Source organism: Coenobita brevimanus, chromosome 40, assembly GCF_032717465.1.
Source record: "Coenobita brevimanus isolate Jiangsu-jjx chromosome 40, ASM3271746v2, whole genome shotgun sequence".
Classification (NCBI taxonomy): Eukaryota; Metazoa; Arthropoda; class Malacostraca; order Decapoda; family Coenobitidae; genus Coenobita; species Coenobita brevimanus.
In genome coordinates this window covers 3,987,245-4,014,748 of record NC_136993.1, presented here as the reverse complement: position 1 = coordinate 4,014,748, position 27,504 = coordinate 3,987,245, and the positions used below count along the sequence as shown (strand labels likewise).

General features: G+C 41.7%; 10 non-coding genes across 10 annotated transcripts; 5 read left to right on the top strand and 5 right to left on the bottom strand.

Annotated features, from left to right (window-relative positions):
- Positions 1–3,252: 3,252 nt before the first annotated feature.
- Positions 3,253–3,445, bottom strand: LOC145397367 (U2 spliceosomal RNA). Its single transcript, XR_013896947.1, has one exon. It is a non-coding gene; the product is annotated as a U2 spliceosomal RNA (small nuclear RNA).
- Positions 3,446–4,632: 1,187 nt separating this feature from the next.
- On the top strand, positions 4,633–4,795 carry LOC145397349 (U1 spliceosomal RNA). The gene has a single exon (XR_013896929.1). It is a non-coding gene; the product is annotated as a U1 spliceosomal RNA (small nuclear RNA).
- Positions 4,796–8,858: 4,063 nt separating this feature from the next.
- Positions 8,859–9,051, bottom strand: LOC145397366 (U2 spliceosomal RNA). The gene has a single exon (XR_013896946.1). It is a non-coding gene; the product is annotated as a U2 spliceosomal RNA (small nuclear RNA).
- Positions 9,052–9,935: 884 nt separating this feature from the next.
- On the top strand, positions 9,936–10,098 carry LOC145397348 (U1 spliceosomal RNA). The gene has a single exon (XR_013896928.1). It is a non-coding gene; the product is annotated as a U1 spliceosomal RNA (small nuclear RNA).
- A 4,078-nt stretch (positions 10,099–14,176) lies between these two features.
- On the bottom strand, positions 14,177–14,369 carry LOC145397365 (U2 spliceosomal RNA). The gene has a single exon (XR_013896945.1). It is a non-coding gene; the product is annotated as a U2 spliceosomal RNA (small nuclear RNA).
- An 884-nt stretch (positions 14,370–15,253) lies between these two features.
- Positions 15,254–15,416, top strand: LOC145397347 (U1 spliceosomal RNA). The gene has a single exon (XR_013896927.1). It is a non-coding gene; the product is annotated as a U1 spliceosomal RNA (small nuclear RNA).
- Positions 15,417–19,486: 4,070 nt separating this feature from the next.
- Positions 19,487–19,679, bottom strand: LOC145397364 (U2 spliceosomal RNA). Its single transcript, XR_013896944.1, has one exon. It is a non-coding gene; the product is annotated as a U2 spliceosomal RNA (small nuclear RNA).
- Positions 19,680–20,563: 884 nt separating this feature from the next.
- LOC145397346 (U1 spliceosomal RNA) lies at positions 20,564–20,726 on the top strand. Its single transcript, XR_013896926.1, has one exon. It is a non-coding gene; the product is annotated as a U1 spliceosomal RNA (small nuclear RNA).
- Positions 20,727–24,799: 4,073 nt separating this feature from the next.
- On the bottom strand, positions 24,800–24,992 carry LOC145397363 (U2 spliceosomal RNA). The gene has a single exon (XR_013896943.1). It is a non-coding gene; the product is annotated as a U2 spliceosomal RNA (small nuclear RNA).
- An 883-nt stretch (positions 24,993–25,875) lies between these two features.
- Positions 25,876–26,038, top strand: LOC145397345 (U1 spliceosomal RNA). The gene has a single exon (XR_013896925.1). It is a non-coding gene; the product is annotated as a U1 spliceosomal RNA (small nuclear RNA).
- The last annotated feature ends 1,466 nt before the right edge of the window (positions 26,039–27,504 follow it).

The window sequence follows — 27,504 nt, the reverse complement described above, 5'->3', positions numbered from 1 at the left end:
GAGAGGATAACTGCAGTAAGCCGGTTGGCCCATGCTAGGCAGCTCCTAGAAGAGTAACTGAACTACTAGAATGAGATAAGGATAGCAAAGAAGAAGGCTTTCCCCCTCCCTCCAAACCCTCCAGCCGAAGCCGGCAGGAAAAAGTCGGAAAGAACACTACGCAGTATAGAAAAACTGGCGTGGACATTTTACGGGAAAGTGTGAAAGGAGAATACAGAGTATCATAGCGGTGGCTGAATCAGTAGAGAGGCGGCCTGCAGTACTGATGGACCCAGGTTCGAATCCCGGCTGGGGCAGGGAACAGATTAAGGATTTTAATTTCATAAAAGCAGACTTTCCTGATCTACCAGATAACCCGCCGACATGTCATAAAAGTACCCCCGCTAATACCAATACAAGAGGCCTGTATGAGACAGCCCTAGCATGTATTCAATATGGATGGTGGGTGTTAGCGCCGAAGTGGTGACATGTAGAGAGGTCTATGGTATGTAGGAGGACTACTGGGCCTTGAGAGCAGGCTGTGAAGCCCATGCCCAGAAGTCGGACACATTAAAAAAAAAAAAAAAATGAAAAGGAAAAAGTATGAATTAGTATTGGTTATAAGATTTTCTTTTTTCTATATCCACCCCTTATTTGTCATATGCTTATCTAGCCTATGCTTGAAACTCTGAATGGAAGAGGCAGGAACTGCTTTACTAGGTACAATATTCCCTTCGTCTACCACTCTATTACCAAACCAATTTCTACCTATTTCCTTATTGAAACGGAATTTTTCTAGTTTGAAACCATTATTTCTAGTTCTATCCTGTATGCTCACTTTAAGTACCTTGCTAATAGTTCCCTTATTTATACCCTTCATCCACTTAAACACTTAAATTAAGTCTCCCCTTACTCTACGCCTCTCTAGCGAATGCAGAAGTCTTTTCAGTCTGTCTTCATATGACAGGTTCCGGACGTCATGTATCATTTTTGTCATTCTTCTCTGTACATTTTCTAACGAATTAATATCCATTCTATAGTAAGGACACCAAAATTATACTGCGTAGTCTAAATTGGCCTTACTAATGCTAGATAAAGTTTCAGTATTACTTTTCATGATCTATTGCTCACGCTTCTCGAAATAAATCCTAGGACACTATTTGCTTTATTTCTTGCATTAATACACCGTTGCCTTGGTTTAAGGTCGTTACTAATCATAACTCCTAGATCCCTCTCGCATTCCGATTTGCTAATTTCTTTCTTATCTATGCTGTATTTAGTGTCTCCAATAGTCTTGCCTACGTTAAGTACTTTGCATTTTTCAACGTTAAATTCCATTCGCCAAGTTTTAGACCATTTGGACAATATATCGAGGTCTTTTTGTAAGTTATAGCAATCGTCAGTCGAGTTAATGATACCCCCTATTTTTGTATCGTCGGCAAATTTCCTGATGCTACTACTGACCCCTAAGTCTAGAGAGGATAACTGCAGTAGGCCGGTTGGTCCATGCAAGGCAGCTCCTAGAAGAGTAACTGAACTACTAGAATGAGATAAGGATAGCAAAGAAGAAGGCTCTCCCCCGCCCTCCAAATCCTCCAGCCGAAGCCGGCAGGAAAAAGTCAGAAAGAACACCACGCAGTATAGAAAAACTAGCGTGGACATTTTACAGGAAAGTGTGAAAGGAGAATTGAGACTATCATAGTGTAACCTGAAAAGGAAAAATTATGAATTAGTATTGGTTATTAGATTTTCTTTTTTCTATATCCACCCCTTATTTGTCATATGCTTATCTAGCCTATGCTTGAAACTCTCAATGGAAGAGGCAGCAACTGCTTTACTAGGTAGCTTATTCCATTCGTCTGCTACTCTGTTACCAAACCAATTTCTACCTATTTCCTTATTGAAAAATTATTCTAGTAAATATGGGATTTGAGAACAAAGGCATGGAGAGAGAGAGAGAGAGAGAGAGAGAGAGAGAGAGAGAGAGATACTAGGCATAGGCAGGAGAGAGAAAGGACGGAAATGAGTGAGGTGCAGTAAGCAATTATGAGATTTAGAGGAGGGACTCACTGACAGGCTAAAAGATGACGACAAACACAGGTGTGAAGAAATATGAAAAGGAGGGAGAGTTAGCTGGACAGATAGTTAGACATAGGTAGATAGATAGGTGGATAAATAGCGAGAGAGAGGGAGAGAGAGAGGAGGGGAGAAAATTATATTCCTCTTAGTATCCACAGTTACATTGGTGGTGCAAATCCTTAATATTTTATAAGTATTTTGGATACAATATCGTTTTCCAACATATATTTTACCTGTAGTTCAAGTGACAATAGTTGTGGGTTTCTGTATTCTCGCAAGTGTTCACACTCGAGAACATAATGGTGAAGTGTGTGTTTGTTTGGATCATGACACACTCGACACTGCCTGGCCTCATCCTTCACCTGCCAACCAAGCTGCCAGGGATAGTCATAGCCTAGTCTGATCCTGGCATGCACAGAGTCAACCCATCTACTAGTAATCTTTTCACCATACGTGTATGACGTGGTTAAAGCAACCTTATTGTAATGGTGTATAGACATGCTGATATATTGTTTTCTAGTTCTCATGTTAATGAGCTCCTCTGTTTGTATAGCTTGTATCTAGGATTTTATTTGTCTAATCGATAGTCCTAAATCATAATCGTGGGAAGATAGCCTGGATGCTTCCATGGCAAGTACATCAGCTGGGTCATTGCCTGGAATACCTACATGTGAGGGAATCCAGACAAACCTCACCCTGATGTTGTCCTCCCTAAGTGTGGCCACCATATTCTGTGTCTTGTTGACAAGTTCGGACCAGGAGGAGGGTGCACACTGGACAGTGCTTGCAATGCAGCCATACTATCAGAGAAAATCACAGCGTCATTCCTCCTTGTACTGACTTGCTGCAATCCCACCTCAAGTGCAACTAGTTCTGCCTGAGTGGAAGAGGCCCAGTCATGTACTTTAACTAGAGTCTCACTCACATGACAGAACCTATCCCGTCTCATTACAGTGACCGCTACCCCGGCTTGTCCAGTTACAGTGTCAAGTGAGCCATCACGGTATATCTGGTCAGTATCATGAGTAGTCAGCTCGTCAATGAGCCTCATCAAGGAAGGCAGATGAGGCCTTTTCTTCAGCAACAACCTTCATAACTTTCCCTTGGTCAGGTTTCCTGTGTACTATTTCGCCAGGATGGAGGAGTCAATTGTTCCATGTTTCACTTTAATTTATGATTTATTATTCTCCCCTGAGGGAGTGGACCGATCCCGGAGGTACTGCAATACCGGGCCGATCCGCGGCAAAGGTGGAGCAAGCCCCTAGCACTTCGCCATGGTCCAAAAATCAGATTAATATCGTTGATCCCACATGGGGATCGTATCAGATATTAAGCTGATAAGAACAGATACTACACTTTGATCTTAGCCAAAAGGCCGAGAAGCGATGCCAATCCACGGCAAATTTTGGAGTGTCACTCTTCAGGCTGCAACCTACCCCGGAAAAGGTACTGCCGGTGATAGGAATGGAGGAATGGCAGAGAAGACTTGAGGAAGAAGATGGGAGGATATGTACAGTACTGGGATTATATGGTGATAAGGAAGAAACAGGGAGAATAATGAAGTTTGCTAAAATATTTCTAACACAATGCTGGAAGAATAGGCAACAGCAAGAAGGACAGTAAATAAAAATATAAAAAATGTTACGAAAATTGAAGTGTGATCAAGAAAAGAGAAGAGGATAAGGAGCAAGAAGAAAAGGAGGACCTATGAAGCGATACAAAGCGACAGAGGTCACAAGAAGAAGAAGAGGAAGAAGGCAACAAGGCCACACTCGCCAAGCAAAATCTGTGGCTTTTGTAACCTTCTCCACTTCAGTATTGTGTCGTACACTTAAACCTTCATAGTTTTGAGGAATTGTTACAAACGTTCATTAATATGTGACCAAAATATTCCCTTATACAGTATTTGAAATTATGTGTAGTACCTTCGTGTGTTCACAAGCATTATATATTATGGTAAATCTATGTTCCAAGTATAGTGATGGAGACCGGCACGTTGAAACTCAAATAGCTTTCATTTTGCCGGAAACTGAATTAGTTTTTAACTCATTACATGAAGAAACAAAAAGATAATCTTGTTAATGCCAGTGCATACTTGAGGTATTAATAATTGATGAATTTCACTTAACTTCAATTATCCTAATAGAACATTATTTTGCAGTTACTAAGTAGTCCCATTTTCTTTTTTGAACTTTACGGATTTGAGACTGAATTTAACAACAATCAATCGATTTATGAAACTGAACTATACTACCTAGAATCGCACTATTTCACATTATAGTATGTCTACAATTCCAGCGGATTAGATTAGCAGTTCTACTCTGGGGCAAATTAAACAACTCTTGGTTAGTGTATATGCACTGCAAAGAGCATAGAGCACAGTTGTATGGCGGATATTGATAAATATTCGGGGACCACAGCTTCAGGAAGCAGACCATATGAAACAGTACATTCGACAATAAACATATGAAGAACCTCAAAAATACTAGTTTGCTCTGCTACCACAAATCAGCGCGAGTCAGGTTGAGGTGTGTAGTGATGGCGAGGGTGGGTGGTGGTGGCGGGCAGGACAGCATACTTACCTGGCACAGGAGATACCGTGATCACGAAGGCGGTTCTCCCGGGGCGAGGCCCACCATTGCACTCCGGTGGTGCTGACCCCTGCGATTAACCCAAATGTGGTTAACTCGAGTGCGCAATTTTTGGTAGCGGGGGACTGCGTTCGCGCTATCCCCCATATAAATATATTGTGTGAATGTAAAAAGATTACAGTGTACAATACTCAAGAATGGAGACGGATTTTGTCGGAAGGGAGTACTCAGTAGTTTCCATTTCCCTCAACTCTGATGAGGTCACTTGAATAATCTTAAGAAAACGTTTATCAAACGGAAAGTATTTCAAATTGTTGGGTCATTATTGGCACAATAATTTTCTTTTTGTAGTTTTTTTTTTTCTGGAACAAGATAAGGAAAGTTTGTCTTGGTCTATGGATTCAGACTATAGTACCTTAGAAAAAAATATATATATATTAAGACACAATTTCCAGATATAGCTATTGTTTTTCCTAAGTTCTTTACCAGCTACTTTAAAGTATTACCTAAGCCCTCTAAAAATATGTCTTCAAGGATATTACATAACTATACACAGAACTTTATATACATAAAGCCACCTGTAACCACGGTTATCATGTTCGGTGCATTTGAAAGCTGTTGGAGCATGGAATCATATTTGTTTATCCTGTCTGATTGGTGTGCTTGTTCAATGTTTTGCTGAACAGGTCGGACAGGGACGTTAGCTTCCTTCCTTGACCATGGCAGGAGACAAGTTGAGCTGCAGGGGAAGGAGTGAGCCTTGAAGAATGCTGGGATAGGGGGCTGTGTGCGCCGGGGGCTCTGCCTTGTAGAGCTGGCATGCAGGCAGTGGTGGGAGGGATTTTGTTGTATGGCCAGGGGGTTGGGGAATGATAGCTTTGGGGAATGTGTGGAGTGGGTAGGGCTAAGGAAGTGGTCGGATTACATAAGAACATAAGAAGAGAGGATAACTGCAGTAAGCCGGTTGGCCCATGCTAGGCAGCTCCTAGAAGAGTAACTGAACTACTAGAATGAGATAAGGATAGCAAAGAAGAAGGCTTTCCCCCTCCCTCCAAACCCTCCAGCCGAAGCCGCCAGGAAAAAGTCAGAAAGAACACTACTCAGTATAGAAAAACTGGCGTGGACATTTTACAGGAAACTGTGAAAGGAGAATAGAGACTATCATAGCGGTGGCTGAATCGGTAGAGACGCGGCCTGCAGTCCTGATGGAGTCAGGTTCGAATCCCAGCTGGGGCAGGGAACAGTTTATGGATTTGAATTTCATAAAAGCAGACTTTCCTGATCTACCAGATAACCCGCCGACATGTCATAAAAGTACCCCCGCTAATACCAATACACCAGTCCTGTATGAGGCAGCCCTAGCATGTATTCAATATGGACGGTGGGTGTTAGCGCCGAAGTGGTGACATGTAGAGAGGTGTATGGTATGTAGGAGGACTACTGGGCCTTGAGAGCAGGCTGTGCAGCCTATGCCCAGAAGTCGGACACATAAGAAAAAAAAAAAAAACTGAAAAAGAAAAAGTATGAATTAATATTGGTTATAAGATTTTCTTTTTTCTATATCCACCCGTTATTTGTCATATGCTTATCTAGCCTATGGTTGAAACTCTCAATGGAAGAGGCAGCAACTACTTTACTAGGTAGCTTATTCCATTCGTCTAACACTCTATTACCAAACCAATTTCTACTTATTTCCGTGTTGAAACGGAATTTTTCTAGTTTGAAACCATTATTTCTAGTTCTATCCTGTATGCTCACTTTAAGTACCTTGCTAATATCTCCCTTATTTATACCCTTCATCCACTTAAACACCTCAATTAAGTCTCCCCTTACTCTACGCCTCTCTAGCGAATACAGGAGTCTTTTCAGTCTGTCTTCATATGACAGGTTCCGGAGGTCATGTATCATTTTTGTCATTCTTCTCTGTACATTTTCTAACGAATTAATATCCATTCTATAGTAAGGACACCAAAATTACACTGCGTAGTCTAAATGTGGCCTTACTAATGCTAAAGTTTCAGTATTACTTTTGATGATCTATTGCTCACGCTTCTCGAAATAAATCCTAGGACCCTATTTGCTTTATTTCTCGCATTAGTACACCGTTGCCTTGGTTTAAGGTCGTTACTAATCATAACTCCTAGATCCCTCTCGCATTCCGATTTGCTAATTTCTTTCTTATCTATGCTGTATTTAGTGTCTCCAATAGTCTTGCCTACGTTAAGTACTTTGCATTTTTCAACGTTAAATTCCATTTGCCAAGTTTTAGACCATTTGGACAATATATCGAGGTCTTTTTGTAAGTTATAGCAATGGTCAGTCGAGTTAATGATACCCCCTATTTTTGTATCGTCGGCAAATTTGCTGATGCTACTACTGACTCCTAAGTCTAGAGAGGATAACTGCAGTAGGCCGGTTGGTCCATGCTAAGCATCTCCTAGAAGAGTAACTGAACTACTAGAATGAGATAAGGATAGCAAAGAAGAAGGCTCTCCCCCGCCCTCCAAACCCTCCAGCCGAAGCCGGCAGGAAAAAGTCAGAAAGAACACCACGCAGTATCGAAAAACTGGCGTGGACATTTTACAGGAAAGTGTGAAAGGAGAATTGAGACTATCATAGTGTAACCTGAAAAGGAAAAATTATGAATTAGTATTGGTTATTAGATTTTCTTTTTTCTATATCCACCCCTTAATTGTCATATGCTTATCTAGCCTATGCTTGAAACTCTCAATGGAAGAGGCAGCAACTGCTTTACTAGGTAGCTTATTACATTCGTCTGCTACTCTATTACCAAACCAATTTCTACCTAATTCCTTATTGAAACGGAATTTTTCTAGTAATTATGGGATTTGAGAACAAAGGCATGGAGAGAGAGAGAGAGAGAGAGAGAGAGAGAGAGAGAGAGAGACTAGGCATAGGCAGGAGAGAGTAAGAACGGAAATCAGTGAGGTGCAGTAAGCAATTATGAGATTTAGAGGAGGGACTCACTGACAGGCTAAAAGATAACGACAAACACAGGTGTGGAGAAATATGAAAAGGAGGGAGAGTTAGCTAGACAGATAGTTAGACATAGGTAGATAGATAGGTGGTTAAATAGCGAGGAAGAGAGAGAGAGAGAGAGAGAGAGAGAGAGAGGGAGGGAGAAAATTATATTCCTCTTAGTATCCACAGTTACATTGGTGGTGCAAATCCTTTATGTTTTATAAGTATTTTGGATACAATATCGTTTTCCAACATATATTTTATCTGTAGTTCAAGTGACAATAGTTGTGGGTCCCTGTATTCTCGCAAGTGTTCACACTCGAGAACATAATGGTGAAGTGTGTGTTTGTTTGGCTCATGACACACTCGACACTGTCTGGCCTCATCCTCCACCTGCCAACCAAGCTGCCAGGGATAGTCATAGCCTAGTCTGATCCTGGCATGCACAGAGTCAACCCATCTACTAGTAATCTTTTTACCATACGCGTATGATGTGGTTAAAGCAACTTTATTGTAATAGTGTATAGACCTCCTGATATATTGTTGTATAGTTCTCATGTTAATGACCTCCTCTGTTTGTATAGCTTTTATCTGGGATTTTATTTGTCTAATCGATAGTCCTAAATCATAATCGTGGGAAGATAGCCTGGATGCTTCCTTGGCAAAGTACATCAGCTCGGTCATTGCCTGGAATACCTACATGTGAGGGAATCCAGACAAACCTCACCCTGATGTCCTCCCTAAGTGTGGCCACCATATTCTGTGTCTTGTTGACAAGTTCGGACCAGGAGGGGGGTGCACACTGGACACTGCTTGCAATGCAGCCATACTATCAGAGAAAATCACAGCGTCATTCCTTCTTGTACTGACTTGCTGCAATCCCACCTCAAGTGCAACTATATAGTTCTTCCGGAGTGGAAGAAGCCCAGTCATATAGTTTAACTAGAGTCTCACTCTCATGACAGAACCTATCCCGTCTCATTACAGTGACCGTTACCCCGGCTTGTCCAGTTACAGTGTCAAGTGAGCCATCACGGTATATCTGGTCAGTATCATGAGTAGTCAGCTCGTCAGTGAGCCTCATCAAGGAAGGCAGATGAGGCCTTTTCTTGTGCAACAACCTTCATAACTTTCCCTTGGTCAGGTTTCCTGTTTACTATTTCGTCACGATGGAGGAGCCAATTGTTCCATGTTTCACTTTATTATATGATTTATTATTCTCCCCTGAGGGAGTGGACCGATCCCGGAGGTACTGCAATACCGGGCCGATCCGCGGCAAAGGTGGAGCAAGCCCCTAGCACTTCGCCATGGTCCAAAAATCAGATTAATATCGTTGATCCCACATGGGGATCGTATCAGATATTAAGCTGATAAGAACAGATACTACACTTTGATCTTAGCCAAAAGGCCGAGAAGCGATGCCAATCCACGGCAAATTTTGGAGTGTCACTCTTCAGGCTGCAACCTACCCTGGAAAAGGTACTGCCGGCAACAAGGCCACACGCGCCAAGCAAAAACTGTGGCTTTTGTAACCTTCTCCACTTCAGTATTGTGTCGTACACTTAAACCTTCATAGTTTTGAGGAATTGTTACAAACGTTCATTAATATGTGACCAAAATATTCCCTTATACAGTATTTGAAATTATGTGTAGTACCTTCGTGTCTTCACAAGCATTATATATTATGGTAAATCTATGTTCCAAGTATAGTGGTGGAGACCGGCACGTTGAAACTCAAATAGCTTTCATTTTGCCGGAAACTGAATTAGTTTTTAACTCATTACATGAAGAAACAAAAAGATAATCTTGTTAATGCCAGTGCATACTTGAGGTATTAATAATTGATGAATTTCACTAACTTCAATTATCCTAACAGAACATTATTTTGCTGTTACTAAGGAGTCCCATTTTGTTTTTTGAACTTTACGGATTTGAGACTGAATTTAACAACAATCAATCGATTTATGAAACTGAACTATACTACCTAGAATCGCACTATTTCACATTATAGTATGTCTACAATTCCAGCGGATTAGATTAGCAGTTCTACTCTGGGGCAAATTAAACAACTCTTGGTTAGTGTATATGCACAGCAAAGAGCATAGAGCACAGTTGTATGGCGGATATTGATAAATATTCGGGGACCACAGCTTCAGGAAGCAGACCATATGAAACAGTACATTCGACAATAAACATATGAAGAACCTCAAAAATACTAGTTTGCTCTGCTACCACAAATCAGCGCGAGTCAGGTTGAGGTGTGTAGTGATGGCGAGGGTGGGTGGTGGTGGCGGGCAGGACAGCATACTTACCTGGCACAGGAGATACCGTGATCACGAAGGCGGTTCTCCCGGGGCGAGGCCCACCATTGCACTCCGGTGGTGCTGACCCCTGCGATTAACCCAAATGTGGTTAACTCGAGTGCGCAATTTTTGGTAGCGGGGGACTGCGTTCGCGCTATCCCCCATATAAATATATTGTGTGAATGTAAAAAGATGACAGTGTACAATACTCCAGAATGGAGACGGATTTTGTCGGAAGGGAGTACTCAGTAGTTTCCATTTCCCTCAACTCTGATGAGGTCACTTGAATAATCTTAAGAAAACGTTTATCAAACGGAAAGTATTTCAAATTGTTGGGTCATTATTGGTACAATAATTTTCTTTTTGTAGTTTTTTTTTTCTGCAACAAGATAAGGAAAGTTTGTCTTGGTCTATGGATACGGACTATAGTACCTTAAAAAAAAAAAAAAAAAAACATTAAGACAAATAATTTCCAGATATAGCTATTGTTTTTCCTAAGTTCTTTACCAGCTACTTTAAAGTATTACCTAAGCCCTCTAAAAATATGTCTTCAAGGATATTACATAACTATACACAGATCTTTATATACATAAGGCCACCTGTAACCACGGTTATCATGTTCGGTGCATTTGAAAGCTGTTGGAGCATGGAATCATATTTGTTTATCCTGTCTGATTGGTGTGCTTGTTCAATGTTTTGCTGAACAGGTCGGACAGGGACGTTAGCTTCCTTCCTTGACCATGGCAGGAGACAAGTTGGGCTGTAGGGGAAGGAGTGAGCCTTGAAGAATGCTGGGATAGGGGGCTGTGTGCGCCGGGGGCTCTGCCTTGTAGAGCTGGCATGCAGGCAGTGGTGGGAGGGATTTTGTTGTATGGCCAGGGGGTTGGGGAATGATAGCTTTGGGGAATGTGTGGAGTGGGTAGGGCTAAGGAGGTGGTCGGATTACATAAGAACATAAGAAGAGAGGATAACTGCAGTAAGCCGGTTGGCCCATGCTAGGCAGCTCCTAGAAGAGTAACTGAACTACTAGAATGAGATAAGTATAGCAAAGAAGAAGGCTTTCCCCCTCCCTCCAAACCCTCCAGCCGAAGCCGCCAGGAAAAAGTCAGAAAGAACACTACTCAGTATAGAAAAACTGGCGTGGACATTTTACAGGAAACTGTGAAAGGAGAATAGAGACTATCATAGCGGTGGCTGAATCGGTAGAGACGCGGCCTGCAGTCCTGATGGAGTCAGGTTCGAATCCCAGCTGGGGCAGGGAACAGTTTATGGATTTGAATTTCATAAAAGCAGACTTTCCTGATCTACCAGATAACCCGCCGACATGTCATAAAAGTACCCCCGCTAATACCAATACACCAGTCCTGTATGAGGCACCCCTAGCATGTATTCAATATGGACGGTGGGTGTTAGCGCCGAAGTGGTGACATGTAGAGAGGTGTATGGTAAATAGGATGACTACTGGGCCTTGAGAGCAGGCTGTGCAGCCTATGCCCAGAAGTCGGACACATAAGAAAAAAAAAAAAAACTGAAAAAGAAAAAGTATGAATTAATATTGGTTATAAGATTTTCTTTTTTCTATATCCACCCGTTATTTGTCATATGCTTATCTAGCCTGTGGTTGAAACTCTCAATGGAAGAGGCAGCAACTACTTTACTAGGTAGCTTATTCCATTCGTCTAACACTCTATTACCAAACCAATTTCTACTTATTTCCGTGTTGAAACGGAATTTTTCTAGTTTGAAACCATTATTTCTAGTTCTATCCTGTATGCTCACTTTAAGTACCTTGCTAATATCTCCCTTATTTATACCCTTCATCCACTTAAACACCTCAATTAAGTCTCCCCTTACTCTACGCCTCTCTAGCGAATGCAGGAGTCTTTTCAGTCTGTCTTCATATGACAGGTTCCGGAGGTCATGTATCATTTTTGTCATTCTTCTCTGTACATTTTCTAACGAATTAATATCCATTCTATAGTAAGGACACCAAAATTACACTGCGTAGTCTAAATGTGGCCTTACTAATGCTAAAGTTTCAGTATTACTTTTGATGATCTATTGCTCACGCTTCTCGAAATAAATCCTAGGACCCTATTTGCTTTATTTCTCGCATTAGTACACCGTTGCCTTGGTTTAAGGTCGTTACTAATCATAACTCCTAGATCCCTCTCGCATTCCGATTTGCTAATTTCTTTCTTATCTATGCTGTATTTAGTGTCTCCAATAGTCTTCCCTACGTTAAGTACTTTGCATTTTTCAACGTTAAATACTATTTGCCAAGTTTTAGACCATTTGGACAATATATCGAGGTCTTTTTGTAAGTTATAGCAATGGTCAGTCGAGTTAATGATACCCCCTATTTTTGTATCGTCGGCAAATTTGCTGATGCTACTACTGACTCCTAAGTCTAGAGAGGATAACTGCAGTAGGCCGGTTGGTCCATGCTAAGCATCTCCTAGAAGAGTAACTGAACTACTAGAATGAGATAAGGATAGCAAAGAAGAAGGCTCTCCCCGCCCTCCAAACCCTCCAGCCGAAGCCGGCAGGAAAAAGTCAGAAAGAACACCACGCAGTATCGAAAAACTGGCGTGGACATTTTACAGGAAAGTGTGAAAGGAGAATTGAGACTATCATAGTGTAACCTGAAAAGGAAAAATTATGAATTAGTATTGGTTATTAGATTTTCTTTTTTCTATATCCACCCCTTATTTGTCATATGCTTATCTAGCCTATGCTTGAAACTCTCAATGGAAGAGGCAGCAACTGCTTTACTAGGTAGCTTATTACATTCGTCTGCTACTCTATTACCAAACCAATTTCTACCTAATTCCTTATTGAAACGGAATTTTTCTAGTAATTATGGGATTTGAGAACAAAGGCATGGAGAGAGAGAGAGAGAGAGAGAGAGAGAGAGAGAGAGAGAAAGAGAGAGAGAGAGAGACTAGGCATAGGCAGGAGAGAGTAAGGACGGAAATCAGTGAGGTGCAGTAAGCAATTATTAGATTTAGAGGAGGGACTCACTGACAGGCTAAAAGATAACGACAAACACAGGTGTGGAGAAATATGAAAAGGAGGGAGAGTTAGCTAGACAGATAGTTAGACATAGGTAGATAGATAGGTGGTTAAATAGCGAGGAAGAGAGAGAGAGAGAGAGAGAGAGAGAGAGAGAGGGAGAAAATTATATTCCTCTTAGTATCCACAGTTACATTGGTGGTGCAAATCCTTTATGTTTTATAAGTATTTTGGATACAATATCGTTTTCCAACATATATTTTATCTGTAGTTCAAGTGACAATAGTTGTGGGTCCCTGTATTCTCGCAAGTGTTCACACTCGAGAACATAATGGTGAAGTGTGTGTTTGTTTGGCTCATGACACACTCGACACTGTCTGGCCTCATCCTCCACCTGCCAACCAAGCTGCCAGGGATAGTCATAGCCTAGTCTGATCCTGGCATGCACAGAGTCAACCCATCTACTAGTAATCTTTTTACCATACGCGTATGATGTGGTTAAAGCAACCTTATTGTAATAGTGTATAGACCTCCTGATATATTGTTGTATAGTTCTCATGTTAATGACCTCCTCTGTTTGTATAGCTTTTATCTGGGATTTTATTTGTCTAATCGATAGTCCTAAATCATAATCGTGGGAAGATAGCCTGGATGCTTCCTTGGCAAAGTACATCAGCTCGGTCATTGCCTGGAATACCTACATGTGAGGGAATCCAGACAAACCTCACCCTGATGTCCTCCCTAAGTGTGGCCACCATACTCTGTGTCTTGTTGACAAGTTCGGACCAGGAGGGGGTGCACACTGGACAGTGCTTGCAATGCAGCCATACTATCAGAGAAAATCACAGCGTCATTCCTTCTTGTACTGACTTGCTGCAATCCCACCTCAAGTGCAACTATATAGTTCTTCCGGAGTGGAAGAAGCCCAGTCATATAGTTTAACTAGAGTCTCACTCTCATGACAGAACCTATCCCGTCTCATTACAGTGACCGTTACCCCGGCTTGTCCAGTTACAGTGTCAAGTGAGCCATCACGGTATATCTGGTCAGTATCATGAGTAGTCAGCTCGTCAGTGAGCCTCATCAAGGAAGGCAGATGAGGCCTTTTCTTGTGCAACAACCTTCATAACTTTCCCTTGGTCAGGTTTCCTGTTTACTATTTCGTCACGATGGAGGAGCCAATTGTTCCATGTTTCACTTTATTATATGATTTATTATTCTCCCCTGAGGGAGTGGACCGATCCCGGAGGTACTGCAATACCGGGCCGATCCGCGGCAAAGGTGGAGCAAGCCCCTAGCACTTCGCCATGGTCCAAAAATCAGATTAATATCGTTGATCCCACATGGGGATCGTATCAGATATTAAGCTGATAAGAACAGATACTACACTTTGATCTTAGCCAAAAGGCCGAGAAGCGATGCCAATCCACGGCAAATTTTGGAGTGTCACTCTTCAGGCTGCAACCTACCCTGGAAAAGGTACTGCCGGCAACAAGGCCACACGCGCCAAGCAAAAACTGTGGCTTTTGTAACCTTCTCCACTTCAGTATTGTGTCGTACACTTAAACCTTCATAGTTTTGAGGAATTGTTACAAACGTTCATTAATATGTGACCAAAATATTCCCTTATACAGTATTTGAAATTATGTGTAGTACCTTCGTGTCTTCACAAGCAATATATATTATGGTAAATCTATGTTCCAAGTATAGTGGTGGAGACCGGCACGTTGAAACTCAAATAGCTTTCATTTTGCCGGAAACTGAATTAGTTTTTAACTCATTACATGAAGAAACAAAAAGATAATCTTGTTAATGCCAGTGCATACTTGAGGTATTAATAATTGATGAATTTCACTAACTTCAATTATCCTAACAGAACATTATTTTGCAGTTACTAAGTAGTCCCATTTTCTTTTTTGAACTTTACGGATTTGAGACTGAATTTAACAACAATCAATCGATTTATGAAACTGAACTATACTACCTAGAATCGCACTATTTCACATTATAGTATGTCTACAATTCCAGCGGATTAGATTAGCAGTTCTACTCTGGGGCAAATTAAACAACTCTTGGTTAGTGTATATGCACAGCAAAGAGCATAGAGCACAGTTGTATGGCGGATATTGATAAATATTCGGGGACCACAGCTTCAGGAAGCAGACCATATGAAACAGTACATTCGACAATAAACATATGAAGAACCTCAAAAATACTAGTTTGCTCTGCTACCACAAATCAGCGCGAGTCAGGTTGAGGTGTGTAGTGATGGCGAGGGTGGGTGGTGGTGGCGGGCAGGACAGCATACTTACCTGGCACAGGAGATACCGTGATCACGAAGGCGGTTCTCCCGGGGCGAGGCCCACCATTGCACTCCGGTGGTGCTGACCCCTGCGATTAACCCAAATGTGGTTAACTCGAGTGCGCAATTTTTGGTAGCGGGGGACTGCGTTCGCGCTATCCCCCATATAAATATATTGTGTGAATGTAAAAAGATGACAGTGTACAATACTCCAGAATGGAGACGGATTTTGTCGGAAGGGAGTACTCAGTAGTTTCCATTTCCCTCAACTCTGATGAGGTCACTTGAATAATCTTAAGAAAACGTTTATCAAACGGAAAGTATTTCAAATTGTTGGGTCATTATTGGCACAATAATTTTCTCTTTGTAGTTTTTTTTTTTTTCTGGAACAAGATAAGGAAAGTTTGTCTTGGTCTATGGATACGGACTATAGTACCTTAAAAAAAAAAAAAAAAAAAAATTAAGACAAATAATTTCCAGATATAGCTATTGTTTTTCCTAAGTTCTTTACCAGCTACTTTAAAGTATTACCTAAGCCCTCTAAAAATATGTCTTCAAGGATATTACATAACTATACACAGATCTTTATATACATAAGGCCACCTGTAACCACGGTTATCATGTTCGGTGCATTTGAAAGCTGTTGGAGCAGGGAATCATATTTGTTTATCCTGTCTGATTGGTGTGCTTGTTCAATGTTTTGCTGAACAGGTCGGACAGGGACGTTAGCTTCCTTCCTTGACCATGGCAGGAGACAAGTTGGGCTGTAGGGGAAGGAGTGAGCCTTGAAGAATGCTGGGATAGGGGGCTGTGTGCGCCGGGGGCTCTGCCTTGTAGAGCTGGCATGCAGGCAGTGGTGGGAGGGATTTTGTTGTATGGCCAGGGGGTTGGGGAATGATAGCTTTGGGGAATGTGTGGAGTGGGTAGGGCTAAGGAGGTGGTCGGATTACATAAGAACATAAGAAGAGAGGATAACTGCAGTAAGCCGGTTGGCCCATGCTAGGCAGCTCCTAGAAGAGTAACTGAACTACTAGAATGAGATAAGGATAGCAAAGAAGAAGGCTTTCCCCCTCCCTCCAAACCCTCCAGCCGAAGCCGCCAGGAAAAAGTCAGAAAGAACACTACTCAGTATAGAAAAACTGGCGTGGACATTTTACAGGAAAGTGTGAAAGGAGAATAGAGACTATCATAGCGGTGGCTGAATCAGTAGAGACGCGGCCTGCAGTCCTGATGGAGTCAGGTTCGAATCCCAGCTGGGGCAGGGAACAGTTTATGGATTTGAATTTCATAAAAGCAGACTTTCCTGATCTACCAGATAACCCGCCGACATGTCATAAAAGTACCCCCGCTAATACCAATACACCAGTCCTGTATGAGGCAGCCCTAGCATGTATTCAATATGGACGGTGGGTGTTAGCGCCGAAGTGGTGACATGTAGAGAGGTGTATGGTATGTAGGAGGACTACTGGGCCTTGAGAGCAGGCTGTGCAGCCTATGCCCAGAAGTCGGACACATAAGAAAAAAAAAAAACTGAAAAAGAAAAAGTATGAATTAATATTGGTTATAAGATTTTCTTTTTTCTATATCCACCCGTTATTTGTCATATGCTTATCTAGCCTGTGGTTGAAACTCTCAATGGAAGAGGCAGCAACTACTTTACTAGGTAGCTTATTCCATTCGTCTAACACTCTATTACCAAACCAATTTCTACTTATTTCCGTGTTGAAACGGAATTTTTCTAGTTTGAAACCATTATTTCTAGTTCTATCCTGTATGCTCACTTTAAGTACCTTGCTAATATCTCCCTTATTTATACCCTTCATCCACTTAAACACCTCAATTAAGTCTCCCCTTACTCTACGCCTCTCTAGCGAATGCAGGAGTCTTTTCAGTCTGTCTTCATATGACAGGTTCCGGAGGTCATGTATCATTTTTGTCATTCTTCTCTGTACATTTTCTAACGAATTAATATCCATTCTATAGTAAGGACACCAAAATTACACTGCGTAGTCTAAATGTGGCCTTACTAATGCTAAAGTTTCAGTATTACTTTTGGTGATCTATTGCTCACGCTTCTCGAAATAAATCCTAGGACCCTATTTGCTTTATTTCTCGCATTAGTACACCGTTGCCTTGGTTTAAGGTCGTTACTAATCATAACTCCTAGATCCCTCTCGCATTCCGATTTGCTAATTTCTTTCTTATCTATGCTGTATTTAGTGTCTCCAATAGTCTTCCCTACGTTAAGTACTTTGCATTTTTCAACGTTAAATACTATTTGCCAAGTTTTAGACCATTTGGACAATATATCGAGGTCTTTTTGTAAGTTATAGCAATGGTCAGTCGAGTTAATGAAACCACCTATTTATGTATCGTCGGCAAATTTGCTGATGCTACTACTGACTCCTAAGTCTAGAGAGGATAACTGCAGTAGGCCGGTTGGTCCATGCTAAGCATCTCCTAGAAGAGTAACTGAACTACTAGAATGAGATAAGGATAGCAAAGAAGAAGGCTCTCCCCCGCCCTCCAAACCCTCCAGCCGAAGCCGGCAGGAAAAAGTCAGAAAGAACACCACGCAGTATCGAAAAACTGGCGTGGACATTTTACAGGAAAGTGTGAAAGGAGAATTGAGACTATCATAGTGTAACCTGAAAAGGAAAAATTATGAATTAGTATTGGTTATTAGATTTTCTTTTTTCTATATCCACCCCTTATTTGTCATATGCTTATCTAGCCTATGCTTGAAACTCTCAATGGAAAAGGCAGCAACTGCTTTACTAGGTAGCTTATTACATTCGTCTGCTACTCTATTACCAAACCAATTTCTACCTAATTCCTTATTGAAACGGAATTTTTCTAGTAATTATGGGATTTGAGAACAAAGGCATGGAGAGAGAGAGAGAGAGAGAGAGAGAGAGAGAGAGAGAGAGAGAGAGAGAGAGAGACTAGGCATAGGCAGGAGAGAGTAAGAACGGAAATCAGTGAGGTGCAGTAAGCAATTATGAGATTTAGAGGAGGGACTCACTGACAGGCTAAAAGATAACGACAAACACAGGTGTGGAGAAATATGAAAAGGAGGGAGAGTTAGCTAGACAGATAGTTAGACATAGGTAGATAGATAGGTGGTTGAATAGCGAGGGAGAGAGAGAGAGAGAGAGAGAGAGGGAGAAAATTATATTCCTCTTAGTATCCACAGTTACATTGGTGGTGCAAATCCTTTATGTTTTATAAGTATTTTGGATACAATATCGTTTTCCAACATATATTTTATCTGTAGTTCAAGTGACAATAGTTGCGGGTTCCTGTATTCTCGCAAGTGTTCACACTCGAGAACATAATGGTGAAGTGTGTGTTTGTTTGGCTCATGACACACTCGACACTGTCTGGCCTCATCCTCCACCTGCCAACCAAGCTGCCAGGGATAGTCATAGCCTAGTCTGATCCTGGCATGCACAGAGTCAACCCATCTACTAGTAATCTTTTTACCATACGCGTATGATGTGGTTAAAGCAACTTTATTGTAATAGTGTATAGACCTCCTGATATATTGTTGTATAGTTCTCATGTTAATGACCTCCTCTGTTTGTATAGCTTTTATCTGGGATTTTATTTGTCTAATCGATAGTCCTAAATCATAATCGTGGGAAGATAGCCTGGATGCTTCCTTGGCAAGTACATCAGTTCGGTCATTGCCTGGAATACCTACATGTGAGGGAATCCAGACAAACCTCACCCTGATGTTGTCCTCCCTAAGTGTGGCCACCATATTCTGTGTCTTGTTGACAAGTTCGGACCAGGAGGGGGTGCACACTGGACAGTGCTTGCAATGCAGCCATACTATCAGAGAAAATCACAGCGTCATTCCTTCTTGTACTGACTTGCTGCAATCCCACCTCAAGTGCAACTATATAGTTCTTCCGGAGTGGAAGAAGCCCAGTCATATAGTTTAACTAGAGTCTCACTCTCATGACAGAACCTATCCCGTCTCATTACAGTGACCGTTACCCCGGCTTGTCCAGTTACAGTGTCAAGTGAGCCATCACGGTATATCTGGTCAGTATCATGAGTAGTCAGCTCGTCAGTGAGCCTCATCAAGGAAGGCAGATGAGGCCTTTTCTTGTGCAACAACCTTCATAACTTTCCCTTGGTCAGGTTTCCTGTTTACTATTTCGTCACGATGGAGGAGCCAATTGTTCCATGTTTCACTTTATTATATGATTTATTATTCTCCCCTGAGGGAGTGGACCGATCCCGGAGGTACTGCAATACCGGGCCGATCCGCGGCAAAGGTGGAGCAAGCCCCTAGCACTTCGCCATGGTCCAAAAATCAGATTAATATCGTTGATCCCACATGGGGATCGTATCAGATATTAAGCTGATAAGAACAGATACTACACTTTGATCTTAGCCAAAAGGCCGAGAAGCGATGCCAATCCACGGCAAATTTTGGAGTGTCACTCTTCAGGCTGCAACCTACCCTGGAAAAGGTACTGCCGGCAACAAGGCCACACGCGCCAAGCAAAAACTGTGGCTTTTGTAACCTTCTCCACTTCAGTATTGTGTCGTACACTTAAACCTTCATAGTTTTGAGGAATTGTTACAAACGTTCATTAATATGTGACCAAAATATTCCCTTATACAGTATTTGAAATTATGTGTAGTACCTTCGTGTCTTCACAAGCATTATATATTATGGTAAATCTATGTTCCAAGTATAGTGGTGGAGACCGGCACGTTGAAACTCAAATAGCTTTCATTTTGCCGGAAACTGAATTAGTTTTTAACTCATTACATGAAGAAACAAAAAGATAATCTTGTTAATGCCAGTGCATACTTGAGGTATTAATAATTGATGAATTTCACTAACTTCAATTATCCTAACAGAACATTATTTTGCAGTTACTAAGTAGTCCCATTTTCTTTTTTGAACTTTACGGATTTGAGACTGAATTTAACAACAATCAATCGATTTATGAAACTGAACTATACTACCTAGAATCGCACTATTTCACATTATAGTATGTCTACAATTCCAGCGGATTAGATTAGCAGTTCTACTCTGGGGCAAATTAAACAACTCTTGGTTAGTGTATATGCACAGCAAAGAGCATAGAGCACAGTTGTATGGCGGATATTGATAAATATTCGGGGACCACAGCTTCAGGAAGCAGACCATATGAAACAGTACATTCGACAATAAACATATGAAGAACCTCAAAAATACTAGTTTGCTCTGCTACCACAAATCAGCGCGAGTCAGGTTGAGGTGTGTAGTGATGGCGAGGGTGGGTGGTGGTGGCGGGCAGGACAGCATACTTACCTGGCACAGGAGATACCGTGATCACGAAGGCGGTTCTCCCGGGGCGAGGCCCACCATTGCACTCCGGTGGTGCTGACCCCTGCGATTAACCCAAATGTGGTTAACTCGAGTGCGCAATTTTTGGTAGCGGGGGACTGCGTTCGCGCTATCCCCCATATAAATATATTGTGTGAATGTAAAAAGATGACAGTGTACAATACTCCAGAATGGAGACGGATTTTCTCGGAAGGGAGTACTCAGTAGTTTCCATTTCCCTCAACTCTGATGAGGTCACTTGAATAATCTTAAGAAAACGTTTATCAAACGGAAAGTATTTCAAATTGTTGGGTCATTATTGGCACAATAATTTTCTCCTTGTAGTTTTTTTTTTTTCTGGAACAAGATAAGGAAAGTTTGTCTTGGTCTATGGATACGGACTATAGTACCTTAAAAAAGAAAAAAAAATATTAAGACAAACAATTTCCAGATATAGCTATTGTTTTTCCTAAGTTCTTTACCAGCTACTTTAAAGTATTACCTAAGCCCTCTAAAAATATGTCTTCAAGGATATTACATAACTATACACAGATCTTTATATACATAAGGCCACCTGTAACCACGGTTATCATGTTCGGTGCATTTGAAAGCTGTTGGAGCATGGAATCATATTTGTTTATCCTGTCTGATTGGTGTGCTTGTTCAATGTTTTGCTGAACAGGTCGGACAGGGACGTTAGCTTCCTTCCTTGACCATGGCAGGAGACAAGTTGGGCTGTAGGGGAAGGAGTGAGCCTTGAAGAATGCTGGGATAGGGGGCTGTGTGCGCCGGGGGCTCTGCCTTGTAGAGCTGGCATGCAGGCAGTGGTGGGAGGGATTTTGTTGTATGGCCAGGGGGTTGGGGAATGATAGCTTTGGGGAATGTGTGGAGTGGGTAGGGCTAAGGAAGTGGTCGGATTACATAAGAACATAAGAAGAGAGGATAACTGCAGTAAGCCGGTTGGCCCATGCTAGGCAGCTCCTAGAAGAGTAACTGAACTACTAGAATGAGATAAGGATAGCAAAGAAGAAGGCTTTCCCCCTCCCTCCAAACCCTCCAGCCGAAGCCGCCAGGAAAAAGTCAGAAAGAACACTACTCAGTATAGAAAAACTGGCGTGGACATTTTACAGGAAACTGTGAAAGGAGAATAGAGACTATCATAGCGGTGGCTGAATCGGTAGAGACGCGGCCTGCAGTCCTGATGGAATCAGGTTCGAATCCCAGCTGGGGCAGGGAACAGTTTATGGATTTGAATTTCATAAAAGCAGACTTTCCTGATCTACCAGATAACCCGCCGACATGTCATAAAAGTACCCCCGCTAATACCAATACACCAGTCCTGTATGAGGCACCCCTAGCATGTATTCAATATGGACGGTGGGTGTTAGCGCCGAAGTGGTGACATGTAGAGAGGTGTATGGTAAATAGGATGACTACTGGGCCTTGAGAGCAGGCTGTGCAGCCTATGCCCAGAAGTCGGACACATAAGAAAAAAAAAAAAAAAAAAAAAAAAAGTATGAATTAATATTGGTTATAAGATTTCCTTTTTTCTATATCCACCCGTTATTTGTCATATGCTTATCTAGCCTGTGGTTGAAACTCTCAATGGAAGAGGCAGCAACTACTTTACTAGGTAGCTTATTCCATTCGTCTAACACTCTATTACCAAACCAATTTCTACTTATTTCCGTGTTGAAACGGAATTTTTCTAGTTTGAAACCATTATTTCTAGTTCTATCCTGTATGCTCACTTTAAGTACCTTGCTAATATCTCCCTTATTTATACCCTTCATCCACTTAAACACCTCAATTAAGTCTCACCTTACTCTACGCCTCTCTAGCGAATGCAGGAGTCTTTTCAGTCTGTCTTCATATGACAGGTTCCGGAGGTCATGTATCATTTTTGTCATTCTTCTCTGTACATTTTCTAACGAATTAATATCCATTCTATAGTAAGGACACCAAAATTACACTGCGTAGTCTAAATGTGGCCTTACTAATGCTAAAGTTTCAGTATTACTTTTGATGATCTATTGCTCACGCTTCTCGAAATAAATCCTAGGACCCTATTTGCTTTATTTCTCGCATTAGTACACCGTTGCCTTGGTTTAAGGTCGTTACTAATCATAACTCCTAGATCCCTCTCGCATTCCGATTTGCTAATTTCTTTCTTATCTATGCTGTATTTAGTGTCTCCAATAGTCTTCCCTACGTTAAGTACTTTGCATTTTTCAACGTTAAATACTATTTGCCAAGTTTTAGACCATTTGGACAATATATCGAGGTCTTTTTGTAAGTTATAGCAATGGTCAGTCGAGTTAATGATACACCCTATTTTTGTATCGTCGGCAAATTTGCTGATGCTACTACTGACTCCTAAGTCTAGAGAGGATAACTGCAGTAGGCCGGTTGGTCCATGCTAAGCATCTCCTAGAAGAGTAACTGAACTACTAGAATGAGATAAGGATAGCAAAGAAGAAGGCTCTCCCCCGCCCTCCAAACCCTCCAGCCGAAGCCGGCAGGAAAAAGTCAGAAAGAACACCACGCAGTATCGAAAAACTGGCGTGGACATTTTACAGGAAAGTGTGAAAGGAGAATTGAGACTATCATAGTGTAACCTGAAAAGGAAAAATTATGAATTAGTATTGGTTATTAGATTTTCTTTTTTCTATATCCACCCCTTATTTGTCATATGCTTATCTAGCCTATGCTTGAAACTCTCAATGGAAGAGGCAGCAACTGCTTTACTAGGTAGCTTATTACATTCGTCTGCTACTCTATTACCAAACCAATTTCTACCTAATTCCTTATTGAAACGGAATTTTTCTAGTAATTATGGGATTTGAGAACAAAGGCATGGAGAGAGAGAGAGAGAGAGAGAGAGAGAGAGAGAGAGAGAAAGAGAGAGAGAGAGAGACTAGGCATAGGCAGGAGAGAGTAAGAACGGAAATCAGTGAGGTGCAGTAAGCAATTATGAGATTTAGAGGAGGGACTCACTGACAGGCTAAAAGATAACGACAAACACAGGTGTGGAGAAATATGAAAAGGAGGGAGAGTTAGCTAGACAGATAGTTAGACATAGGTAGATAGATAGGTGGTTAAATAGCGAGGAAGAGAGAGAGAGAGAGAGAGAGAGGGAGGGAGAAAATTATATTCCTCTTAGTATCCACAGTTACATTGGTGGTGCAAATCCTTTATGTTTTATAAGTATTTTGGATACAATATCGTTTTCCAACATATATTTTATCTGTAGTTCAAGTGACAATAGTTATGGGTCCCTGTATTCTCGCAAGTGTTCACACTCGAGAACATAATGGTGAAGTGTGTGTTTGTTTGGCTCATGACACACTCGACACTGTCTGGCCTCATCCTCCACCTGCCAACCAAGCTGCCAGGGATAGTCATAGCCTAGTCTGATCCTGGCATGCACAGAGTCAACCCATCTACTAGTAATCTTTTTACCATACGCGTATGATGTGGTTAAAGCAACCTTATTGTAATAGTGTATAGACCTCCTGCTATATTGTTGTATAGTTCTCATGTTAATGACCTCCTCTGTTTGTATAGCTTTTATCTGGGATTTTATTTGTCTAATCGATAGTCCTAAATCATAATCGTGGGAAGATAGCCTGGATGCTTCCTTGGCAAAGTACATCAGCTCGGTCATTGCCTGGAATACCTACATGTGAGGGAATCCAGACAAACCTCACCCTGATGTTGTCCTCCCTAAGTGTGGCCACCATATTCTGTGTCTTGTTGACAAGTTCGGACCAGGAGGGGGGTGCACACTGGACAGTGCTTGCAATGCAGCCATACTATCAGAGAAAATCACAGCGTCATTCCTTCTTGTACTGACTTGCTGCAATCCCACCTCAAGTGCAACTATATAGTTCTTCCGGAGTGGAAGAAGCCCAGTCATATAGTTTAACTAGAGTCTCACTCTCATGACAGAACCTATCCCGTCTCATTACAGTGACCGTTACCCCGGCTTGTCCAGTTACAGTGTCAAGTGAGCCATCACGGTATATCTGGTCAGTATCATGAGTAGTCAGCTCGTCAGTTAGCCTCATCAAGGAAGGCAGATGAGGCCTTTTCTTGTGCAACAACCTTCATAACTTTCCCTTGGTCAGGTTTCCTGTTTACTATTTCGTCACGATGGAGGAGCCAATTGTTCCATGTTTCACTTTATTATATGATTTATTATTCTCCCCTGAGGGAGTGGACCGATCCCGGAGGTACTGCAATACCGGGCCGATCCGCGGCAAAGGTGGAGCAAGCCCCTAGCACTTCGCCATGGTCCAAAAATCAGATTAATATCGTTGATCCCACATGGGGATCGTATCAGATATTAAGCTGATAAGAACAGATACTACACTTTGATCTTAGCCAAAAGGCCGAGAAGCGATGCCAATCCACGGCAAATTTTGGAGTGTCACTCTTCAGGCTGCAACCTACCCTGGAAAAGGTACTGCCGGCAACAAGGCCACACGAGCTAAGGGAAAACTGTGGCTTTTGTAACCTTCTTCACTTCAATATTCTGACGAACACTTAAGCCTTCATAGTTTTGAGGAATTGTTACAAACGTTCATTAATATGTGACCAAAATATTCCCTTATACAGTATTTGAAATTATGTGTAGTACCTTCGTGTCTTCACAAGCATTATATATTATGGTAAATCTATGTTCCAAGTATAGTGGTGGAGACCGGCACGTTGAAACTCAAATAGCTTTCATTTTGCCGGAAACTGAATTAGTTTTTAACTCATTACATGAAGAAACAAAAAGATAATCTTGTTAATGCCAGTGCATACTTGAGGTATTAATAATTGATGAATTTCACTAACTTCAATTATCCTAACAGAACATTATTTTGCAGTTACTAAGTAGTCCCATTTTCTTTTTGAACTTTACGGATTTGAGACTGAATTTAACAACAATCAATCGATTTATGAAACTGAACTATACTACCTAGAATCGCACTATTTCACATTATAGTATGTCTACAATTCCAGCGGATTAGATTAGCAGTTCTACTCTGGGGCAAATTAAACAACTCTTGGTTAGTGTATATGCACAGCAAAGAGCATACAGCACAGTTGTATGGCGGATATTGATAAATATTCGGGGACCACAGCTTCAGGAAGCAGACCATATGAAACAGTACATTCGACAATAAACATATGAAGAACCTCAAAAATACTAGTTTGCTCTGCTACCACAAATCAGCGCGAGTCAGGTTGAGGTGTGTAGTGATGGCGAGGGTGGGTGGTGGTGGCGGGCAGGACAGCATACTTACCTGGCACAGGAGATACCGTGATCACGAAGGCGGTTCTCCCGGGGCGAGGCCCACCATTGCACTCCGGTGGTGCTGACCCCTGCGATTAACCCAAATGTGGTTAACTCGAGTGCGCAATTTTTGGTAGCGGGGGACTGCGTTCGCGCTATCCCCCATATAAATATATTGTGTGAATGTAAAAAGATGACAGTGTACAATACTCCAGAATGGAGACGGATTTTGTCGGAAGGGAGTACTCAGTAGTTTCCATTTCCCTCAACTCTGATGAGGTCACTTGAATAATCTTAAGAAAACGTTTATCAAACGGAAAGTATTTCAAATTGTTGGGTCATTATTGGCACAATAATTTTCTCTTTGTAGTTTTTTTTTTTTTCTGGAACAAGATAAGGAAAGTTTGTCTTGGTCTATGGATACGGACTATAGTACCTTAAAAAAAAAAAAATATTAAGACAAATAATTTCCAGATATAGCTATTGTTTTTCCTAAGTTCTTTACCAGCTACTTTAAAGTATTACCTAAGCCCTCTAAAAATATGTCTTCAAGGATATTACATAACTATACACAGATCTTTATATACATAAGGCCACCTGTAACCACGGTTATCATGTTCGGTGCATTTGAAAGCTGTTGGAGCATGGAATCATATTTGTTTATCCTGTCTGATTGGTGTGCTTGTTCAATGTTTTGCTGAACAGGTCGGACAGGGACGTTAGCTTCCTTCCTTGACCATGGCAGGAGACAAGTTGGGCTGTAGGGGAAGGAGTGAGCCTTGAAGAATGCTGGGATAGGGGGCTGTGTGCGCCGGGGGCTCTGCCTTGTAGAGCTGGCATGCAGGCAGTGGTGGGAGGGATTTTGTTGTATGGCCAGGGAGTTGGAGAATGATAGCTTTGGGGAATGTGTGGAGTGGGTAGGGCTAAGGAAGTGGTCGGATTACATAAGAACATAAGAAGAGAGGATAACTGCAGTAAGCCGGTTGGCCCATGCTAGGCAGCTCCTAGAAGAGTAACTGAACTACTAGAATGAGATAAGGATAGCAAAGAAGAAGGCTTTCCCCCTCCCTCCAAACCCTCCAGCCGAAGCCGCCAGGAAAAAGTCAGAAAGAACACTACTCAGTATAGAAAAACTGGCGTGGACATTTTACAGGAAAGTGTGAAAGGAGAATAGAGACTATCATAGCGGTGGCTGAATCGGTAGAGACACGGCCTGCAGTCCTGATGGAGTCAGGTTCGAATCCCAGCTGGGGCAGGGAACAGTTTATGGATTTGAATTTCATAAAAGCAGACTTTCCTGATCTACCAGATAACCCGCCGACATGTCATAAAAGTACCCCCGCTAATACCAATACACCAGTCCTGTATGAGGCAGCCCTAGCATGTATTCAATATGGACGGTGGGTGTTAGCGCCGAAGTGGTGACATGTAGAGAGGTGTATGGTATGTAGGAGGACTACTGGGCCTTGAGAGCAGGCTGTGAAGCCTATGCCCAGAAGTCGGACACATAAGAAAAAAAAAAAAAGAAAAAGAAAAAGTATGAATTAATATTGGTTATAAGATTTTCTTTTTTCTATATCCACCCGTTATTTGTCATATGCTTATCTAGCCTATGGTTGAAACTCTCAATG